The sequence below is a fragment of the Mirounga leonina genome, unplaced genomic scaffold, assembly GCF_011800145.1.
Source record: "Mirounga leonina isolate KUSES-001 unplaced genomic scaffold, KU_Mleo_1.0 Mir_174, whole genome shotgun sequence".
NCBI lineage: Eukaryota > Metazoa > Chordata > Mammalia > Carnivora > Phocidae > Mirounga > Mirounga leonina.
Window position 1 is genome coordinate 81,420,643 of NW_023270451.1, and position 8,001 is coordinate 81,428,643.

At 34.9% G+C, this 8,001-nt stretch overlaps 1 long non-coding RNA gene across 1 annotated transcript in view; it reads left to right on the forward strand.

Annotated features, from left to right (window-relative positions):
* Positions 1-7,782, forward strand: part of LOC118021216 — a 117,567-nt gene extending 109,785 nt beyond the window's left edge. The window contains exons 2-3 of the long non-coding RNA XR_004682136.1: positions 4,481-4,504; positions 5,637-7,782. This is a non-coding gene — a long non-coding RNA (uncharacterized LOC118021216). The remainder of the gene's footprint in view (positions 1-4,480; positions 4,505-5,636) is intronic.
* Positions 7,783-8,001: the final 219 nt, after the last annotated feature.

The window sequence follows — 8,001 nt, forward strand, 5'->3', positions numbered from 1 at the left end:
GTGTGCGTACACACACATACTCACACACACTCTTAAAGTAAAATGCCTAAAGCACGCTGTGTTTTACATCCCTTTCTTCTAGTTGGGTGCAAAAGATCCCATAAGTCTTTTTTTTTTTTTTTTTAAAGATTTATTTATTTATTTGAGAGAGCGAGAATGAGAGAGAGTACATGAGAGGGGGGAGGGTCAGAGGGAGAAGCAGACTCCCTGCCGAGCAGGGAGCCCAATGCGGGACTCGATCCCGGGACTCCAGGATCATGACCTGAGCCGAAGGCAGTCGCTTAACCAACTGAGCCACCCAGGCGCCCAAGATCCCATAAGTCTTAAGAGGCTGTCCTATCAATCAAGAAATGGAAGCCATTGAGCGAAATTCTCCTGAGACACAGTCTATATTAAGTTCCAGCATCCCATTTCTGACAAATTGGCTGTGGATAAGAGAAGTAAGTCACTAGGATCCTATAGGTTGGTTTATATGAGCCTCTGTATCCTCCAACCTAAGGACACATACCCATTTGCAACCAAAAGAGTGTAGTGAGGGCACACAATGAGTCTATGTAATGTCAACCCAAGACTCTTACTTACAAAACTGAAGGTTTTGTGTTTCTCATTCCTACCTAATTCAGTACTTCAGATTGCAAGAATCACTCTCAGGACAGTGGTTCTCAACTGGGAGCAGTTTTGCTCCTCAGGGTATGTCTGGCCATATCTGGGTACAATTTTGTTTGCTACAAGAAGTGGGGGATGCTACTGGCATCTGGTGGGTCAAGGTCATGGAGGCTCCCAAATATCCTATAATGTACATGACAGCCAAGAATCCTCCTGCTAAAATGTCAGTGGCAGAAATGGAGACGAATGCACACATGCTAACCACATTCACAGAAATTAATCTCCCTCCCTCCCTCCCTCCCTCTCTCTCTCTCTCTCTCTATATATATATATATATGCCAGAATGTCTTGTTATTAATTTGCAATGATAACTACACCTATCAAGAGGACCAAGATAATGATATCTACTAATGAAGTTATTTCCTCCCTTTAGAAAATCTTCATGAGGAGCCAAATTAGAATCAGAAATTTATTTCCTAAGCAAAACATTACTTCTAAAGGAGATAATTAGATAATCCTCATAGAATGTATCATAAGTTGGGGACTTCCTGAGTGTGTTTGTCTATCCCTACAGGAAACTTCCTCTTATTTCCTAAGGTTTCCTAAAGTTGCAGCATTTTGCGAAGAAATATGAGTAGAAAATTGCAAGAGAAAGCGATGAGAGCTAAAGCAGAAAACAAGTGCAGCATGCTAAGGGAATACCTAAGATGGACTCTTGGTCCAGCCTGAAAAATCAAGGAAAGTTTGGTGGATGAGATTATTAAGTTATCCTTGATGTATTTTGAAAGTTGAGTGGGTACTTCTTAACTGACTAATAAGAGATGGAAGGACAGGACAGGAAAAGAAAAACAAAACAAACAAACAAAAAAACAACCTAAAGCAGAGAGATATGCAGTCATTTGGTTTATCATCTTACTATCTAACAGCATCAGGCTGTGACCACATGAGGGAGATAGAGAAGCAAAGGGCACTGAAATATCATAGTCAGCAGATAAGAATACTTCGTCCTGCAGAGTGTTTTAGGCTCCATGATCAACAGCCTCTTTAGACAATTGATGTGACTATAGCTTTAGATGGGTTCAAGTGGTTCTACTTTTATGAGATTATTTCAAAGTTATTAACTCAATATATTCGAAATTCTTCCCTTAGTTGTCCCTTTTGCAGATGCCATTTACTGCACTTCTTCTCTGATTTTTAAGACAGACCATACATTGGAAATTCTGGATGTTTTATTTTTTTATTTTTTTTTTTAAGATTTTATTTATTTATTTGAGAGAGAGAATGAAAGACAGAGAGCACGAGAGGGAAGAGGGTCAGAGGGAGAAGCAGACTCCCCGCCAAGCAGGGAGCCCGATGCGGGACTCGATTCCGGGACTCCAGGATCATGACCTGAGCCGAAGGCAGTCGCTTAACCAACTGAGCCACCCAGGCGCCCGGAAATTCTGGATGTTTTAAAAGATAGGAAGACAAAGCTCTCTATTCTTTTCCTCTGCAATTTGAGTTAATACCCTTTATGTGGCATTAGTATGAAGATGACTCATTAGATTAAAAATAAAAAAAAAAAAAAGAAGGAAAGAAAGAAAAGAAAAAAGAAAAGAAAAATTAAGAAAAAAAAAATTTTTTAAATCCAATGAAATAGAGATTACCTCATATTTAATCCCCTTTAATCCCACCAATTCTTTTTAATTTCTTTGACCACGATTTACTATGTTTCTACTCGTGCCAGTCATTTTGTCAGCTCCTTAGTATGAAACGATGGGTAAGAGAGCATGTTCACCCATATATAAATTATAATTTGGTGTGTTTTGAAGGTGTCATTTTGCCTGACAGTATGAGCAAAAAGCAGAAAATGGTGATTGATTAATCTTATTTTCTGGTGACGCAGAAATCTAATAAACTCAGAATGTGAAGTGAAATGAAGATAAGGAAATTGAAGTAATCAATATTTCTGGTTGGTGCTCACTTTCATTACAGTGCTAAGAGTCATCATGGAAATTAGAAAGGGTAAATGAATGCCCTCTTGCTGTGGTCCAGCATTAAGATGGGTTTAGACCACTGTGTCGGCGATGGGAAAGTCACAAAGCTGGTAGCCTTAACACATGTGATGATTAGAGGTAAATCATTTTAAATAACTTCAAAACTCTTATCCTCAAAGTTTCTGAGTCCCACAAGAAAGGAACAAAGAACGTTGGAGTATGTGGTTTCTTCACACATCTCAAGAACGATAATTTTCTAAACCTTCAAAAGAATATTGTGAAATGGATAGAAACCTCTTGAGAAACTCCTGTTGTCACTGTATTTTGAAAGCTGTAGTAAATCACTTTTACCCTTACTCTAAATAATGAGAACTGCTCTTTTTTGTTGTTCTTAAGGTATATGGTAAAAATTGCTATTGTACAAATTATAAGATACTATAGTGTATCATTAAAGTAAAAACTGCATCCCGTTACAACAGAGTTATGCATTAGTTTTTGGAAAACCAATATGTAATAATATAAATGTATAGAAACTGTTAGGGGAAAATCATTCATCTTTGTCATAAAAGTTTTTGTTCATAAAAGAAATACACTTGGAGAAAAACACACATATACATATAAATAAAAAATCATATTGCTAACTCTCAAACTCTATTACATGTGTGTATAGTTACTCCAAGTTATTTAAAATTTTTTATAATTATAACTATAATTTTATATTATTTTTCACTTATTTCAAACTTTATATGATATTATTTTCATGAATTTATTTTAGAAGTTGCCTAATGTCCTGCTTATTATATATTTATGATTATTGATTTTTTTTAAAGATTTTATTTATTTATTTGACAGAGACATAGCGAGAGAGGGAACTCAAGCAAGGGGACTGGTAGAGGGAGAAGCAGGCTTCCCGCGGAGAAGGGAGCCCGATGTGGGGCTCAATCCCAGGACCCTGGGATCATGACCTGAGCTGAAGGCAAACCCTTAATGACTGAGCCACCCAGGCACCCCTGATTATTGATTGATAACATTTTAAAGATGCTTATTAGTTTTTTGGAAGAATGTAAAATAGTTCTGTTGAGTGAAAAAATTTATCTCTATATTTAAATTAGCATTTCTTTGATTACTACTACAGTTGAAATATCTTCTGTATTTTAGCAACTTTTATTTCTTCCTTTACAATTTATTATTTTTACTTCTTTCCATGTGTAAATTGTGAGCAAATTATTTTCCTCATCAATTTGAATAATACTGCCTTTTAAAATAATACTGCTTTTTTAATTTGGAAATCTCTAATAAAATTTCATAATCCTATGGAAATATGGGTATGAATAGGAGATTACAAAATTATCTGTTCAGAGATATTGATTATAGCATTACATTAGTTATGATAAATTGTAAACAACATATGTGTTCATCAGTTGGGGATTGATCAAATATATTCTGCAATAACTTATTGTTAGAAAAAATGAATTAGATGTTTAAAGACTAAAAAACTAGATGAAAAACATGAATTAGAAAAACAAGAAGAGAAATAATATTTTTATAACAATACACAAATCTGGAGGAATATATGCTCCTCTCTCTCTCTCTCTCTATATATATATATTTGGTAATATATGTACTAATATATATACTAATCCCCTTGGGTGAGCTAGGAGAGCTTTTAATTTCTAAATTACGTATTTCTGTGATATATATATTTGATAATATATATATAATATGTATACTAATCCCCTTGGGTGAGCTAGGAGAGCTTTTAATTTCTAAATTACATATTTCTGTGATATTTTAAGTATCTGTTTATTTTTACAATCAAGGAAGAAACCAAATAATTTTTAAATGCCTTTTTGTAGCATTTCTTATATTTTCTCATTTTTTCTCTTTTTTTATTTAAGGCCTTTTTGATACTTGGATATTTGGTAAGGCTCATTTTTTTTTTTTCTAGATGTGTCTTTCTACTCCTTTGCCTGCCATTCTTGCATGAATACTACACTGTGAGATACTGTGTGTTTGAAATGTATTAAATATTGTGCAGAAATAATTCTGCCTTCTGAGTTTTATGTGTGAAAGTTGTTTTAGTTAGACTTATCTGTATGTTCTTTCGGGAAGGTTTTAGATTAATATGGTGAAATTCTATACACACATGTAAGCTCAGTGAGTTTGGATGGACAGTGCAGCAAGCATATGCTTAAAAGTGATTTGGTATTTTTTACAATACTAAAACTTGAACTGTATCTCAATTTATGCATGCTGTCATGTTCATGGAAATAATTATCTTTGTCAGAGAATTTTTAATTTGACAAAAGCCTGAAACTTCCAAATACAACAAAAATATGACATATGCAAATGAAAATAAAGTATTTTTAAATGCTTTATGTAAATGGAGGTTATAGTAATGGAGGTTATAATAATAGTTATTACTATAACTATACTTATATAAATTAAATTATATACATAGTAATAGAGTTACTACTATTATTAAGAATGGCCCTGAAGTGAAATAGGGAATAGAAACTTTAATATTCTCTCCTCCCTTCCTTTTTTCCATAGTTCTTCTTCCCTGTCTCTGGATGCTTGCCTTTTTTTCATCTCAAGAAATCAAGTTCCCATCTCACTTCTTTCCTGACATCAATCCTTGCCCTTTGACATTAAGGCCTGATACAGTGTCCATGACTTCCCCCACCTCCACTCCACCCCTCCACTCCTCTTGCAGCTACATGGATGAGGTGGTAGAGTGACCTCCATTCCAGAGTCTGAATCAGAGTGATTCAAAATTCTGGCTGCACATTAACATCATTAGGGGTTTTGTTTTTGTTTGTTTGTTTGCTTTTGTTTTTTTGTGTTTTCTTTTGTTTTGTTTTGTTTTTTTACAAATATGACCATCAGTTGTTCACTGTATACATTTCCTCACCTCCCCAGCCCTGGATTCTAATCTCACTTGTGTGGGGTGTGGTTTAGGCATGGGTGTTTTCAAAGCTCCTGGGGTTGTCCCATCCAGTTTTGCTAACTTCTGGTCCAATCCTGTTAATATAACCCTATTCCCTTTGACAGAGTTCTGTCTTCAGGGATGGGAAGCTATAAACCAATCAGCGAGTGACCAACCTCAGAGCTGGCCAAGAAATTCTTTGAGCCAATGAGATAATATCAGATATTTGCTGAGGGCTTCTGAGGGAGAAGAAAAAGCTTCCTTTCTCTTTGAGAAAGTTTTCTGAAGTGACTGTCACTCTTACTGAAAAGAGTGGCCATCCTGCACTCTCCCTGAGGATGAAGGCTACTGAGGGGGAAGGACTGATCTACAAGAATTATAGAGAGGAATCAAAGTTCTCCATGGTCTGTGCCTGGTCAAGTCTCTATGCTTGGATGTTTTGTTATTTGAACCAAAATATTATATATTGTTTGTGTCATCTCAAGTTTAATTTTCTGCCAACGTGAGAACATTCTAATGAATGCAGCTTTCCCTGACACTGAGGTCTAACACATTGATATGGCTTAATATGATCCTATAAACCAGCAGCATTTTTCATTTTAATAAAGGTTGAGTAGCTTTCCAACTAAAGAATAAATCTTATATGATAGAATTTTAGGCATCAGCAAGAAGATGAGATAGAGATGGTACCTTCTTGGTATTCCTGTCATGATTTTTATCTAATTGAACATTTAACAAAAACACATTGAAATAAGACTCAAATGTAAATCTTTATACTAGCTTCTCACTTACTACCTGTATGATTTCATTTAAATGACCTGATTTCTTTAGGTTCTCTTACCTGTAAAAAGGTACATATATCATAGGATTATAGTAAGGATAAAGTGAAATAATGTAGGTAAGATTTCTTAACACATTGCTGGCCATTAGTAAAGATAGGCCATTCTATATTATATAAAGGATCCCTTACAATATGTATATATGCTTTGTTTCTCTCAGTTACAAAGATCTAAAAGCCCTAAAACCTAAACATAAAGAAATGGAGAAAGAAAAGTTTATGGTAGCACTGCTGTTTGAGATATGGGTACAAGTGCTTACCTGATTAACCAGATTTTTTTGGCTTGATAATTTGTAGCTCTCTGAATAAAAGCCAGTCCTCATGGGGGAGAGGATTAGGAAACTCATGGGAGTGTTTCTACACCTGAGTGTTTCTGTCCCATTCTTGATCATAAGCCTGTGCTTTATACCTTTTGCTTCCAAAATGACAGCTATTGAAACGCAAGGGGAAAATGCGTCATGGCTCTAAAGTGGTTAGGTCTTCTGATGCTTAAAGACACTGACTACAGACCATTCTTCCACTCACTGTATCTGCTACTTTGTGTGTCTCTTCTGATGTGAATGATTGGATGGAATCCCAGCCCACCTCACCTGCCTTTGGAATATACTATACGACTTAGGTAGTCTCTCTGATCCCTGTCAGAGTAGGTTTATTGTATAGGTAAAGTCCAAATCCAAACTCACCAGGCACAGAAACATGATTCAGGAAAAGTACTTTTATACTATTTCACCTGATATTAATGGGATTTAAAAAAAAAATCTTATGACTTAGAGTACTATTGGTCTGTTCTCAGGAAGAAAAGACCAATTTCTAAGGGACTCAAGATACGTTCCTGAGACACCAAGTATTTTCAGTCAGAGAAACCTCTGTCAGCTAACAGTAGGCTATACTTCTTAAATGAGCTATGTTCACGATTCAGAAGCAGTAGACACAATAGCCATGTTCTCAAAACAAAATATGGTCTGATAATAGGTCAGAACATTTGAAGTTTTGAAATGTCCTAGAAGAGTGTGAACCACACATAGCTGAAGTTAGGGCTTCTCTTGCTGTGTGGTAAAATTTGGTCCATGGATCCAGGGAGCAATTTTATTATTAAAGCTTTAATTTTTTGAACAATACTGACATGATTCTGAAACTGGAATATTAAATCCTCAAATATTTATAGGATGCTTATTGCTGGATATTATCAATTATTATGAAACAGATAATTCTGCCTGTGATTTTACAAATGAACCAGACAAACCTTATGTGCCTCATCACATATCACTTGAGATTTGATTTTTGTGTTCTCTTTAGTGTAAGCTAACACAAATTTCCAACTATGTTACTATTTAAAATAAATCTCAGCTCAGTGAATATTTCATAAATCCAAAGTCATATTTTATAATTTCATAATAATTGTGAAAATTCAAAACCTCAAGTGTATCTGAAAATTTTTAGTGATATTTGTCTCATAAAGAGGTATGCAGTAGATCAGGAAATTTTAAGTCTTATATTCATCTTCTTTTTATAATACTAAAATCCTTAGTTATAAATGGAGTAAAAATAATAATGCAAGAAAAATAAGTGGCTCTGGATATTTTTAAAGAAATTAAAGTGTGTGTATTTGTAGGCTTAGCCGGGTGAGTGGTCCCCATAGTAAAGATTTTTAG